This window comes from Coturnix japonica, chromosome 3 (genome assembly GCF_001577835.2).
Source record: "Coturnix japonica isolate 7356 chromosome 3, Coturnix japonica 2.1, whole genome shotgun sequence".
Lineage (NCBI taxonomy): Eukaryota > Metazoa > Chordata > Aves > Galliformes > Phasianidae > Coturnix > Coturnix japonica.
In genome coordinates, this window is record NC_029518.1 from 74,660,632 (window position 1) to 74,662,447 (window position 1,816).

Consider the following 1,816-nt stretch of genomic DNA (forward strand, 5'->3'; position numbering starts at 1 on the left):
TTTTTTTTTTTTTTTCCCCCTTCTGATTATTCCTTTGCTACTGCCTGTTTATGGATTATGAAAAAGCCATATGTTTTTAACTACTAAGCTCATCTGCATATATTCTCTGACTGTGAGACACTGGAACAGGTTGCCCAGAGAGGTTGTGGGTGCCCCCTTCCTGGAAGCATTCAAGGCCAGGCTGGGTGGGGCTTTGAGCAACCTGGTCAAGAGGGAGGTGTCCCTGCCTATAGCGGGGGGTTGCAATTAGGTGATCTTAAAGGTTCCTTCCAACCCAAACCATTCTATGATTCTGTTTTTCAGGAAGCCATGTTCCTTTGAATTAAAAATGTGGCAAGTTGGTGAAGTCTCATGCTGGCTAGTGAGTGATTTCAAGCTGGGCACAATCTTTCTAAATGATTAATCTTATGATCTGGAGCTTCAGGAAACTGGAGAATAATATCTGTTTTCTATGAGGGAAAGAATATGCTTTTCTTTAGCGTTGAGAGCCTGGGAAAACTCTCTCAAGACTGGCGAGGCACAGGGACTGACAGCTCCTCCTCGCCTGCCCACCAATGGTGATTCATACCAAGAAGAAAGAGGAATTAAGTTGGAAGAAGAACAAATAAAGTGGCACAAGTTGAGTGATGCTGCACGTTCCTTGGTGGCGTGGTGGGGATGTGCTGGAGTGCCGGTTTCCATGGCTGCACTGATGTTTACCTCGCTCAGCAGCCGCTTACACCTAACTTTTCTATACGGTCTTAATTACTTCCCGTCGGAGAACTTGTCCAGAGTTTTGCTTTTCTGAAGCCACATTCTATCACTGGCCTTAGGTCCCTTCAAACTGGTTGCTGCTTTTTGTTTTTGTTTTTGTTTTTTTTTTCATCAAAACACACTCTTGTGAAAGAGGCTGGTGCAAAGGCAGCAGAGCAGTGGGAGCCTGGCTGGGGTTAGGCTGTAGAAAAACACAGCATCCTACACATTTTCCATGCTATGCTTATCAGCTGTCACTGTTGCAGTAGATCAGACGCTTGCAGCTACTTAAAGAGAAAGGAGCACTTTGCAGATTTCTCAGAACACATGTAGGTGCAGGTAGACATGCTGTTTTGAATGTAATATTTGCAGGTAGTCCTCTTTCATCTGCCAAAACTGTATAAAGAAGAATAGCTTCATCTATTCACTGCTGTTTTAAATGCAGCCTCATCTAATCACACACCAGTAGTGTAAATGAAATGTGCTCCTCCTTCATTCTGACTCACAGCTGTGTGTAACTGGGAGACCATAACGCTGACCCCTCCATCAGGGGCACACATCTGTGCTGGGGGCAGCAGTACCAGAACAGTCAGCTCCAAAGCTCTGGAACACTTTGTTTCCATGAGGACTGTGGCTCAGGGACTTTTTGTGCAATTATTTCAGTGACTTGTTACAGCTTTCCAAAAGAAATAAAATGCCCAGTAACACGTTTAATATTAGTTTTTGACATAAAATAAATATTCCCATACTATTCTGTGATTGCTGCGAGTAGCAGTTCCACCACACTGTAACACCTTCCCATTCCGAAAAGCACTGCTACTCCTTTTTTTAAGTAAGTGATCTTTCAGTAATGAACAGCAATTATTTTTTAAAGTTAAGTAGAGGAGTTGATGCCAATTATTGATCCCTCTATAAATGGTGTTTCTTTTGTGTTGCTTGCAAAAAAAATCTTCATTTATGTAGTCTCAGGTTCCATGATCAGTGCATGCAACCAGTGACTTCCAAGGTCAGCATAAGCATTATTTAAATGCCTACTTTTTAGTAGAACAAGTTTCACTAACATGTGTCAATACTATGTACATAA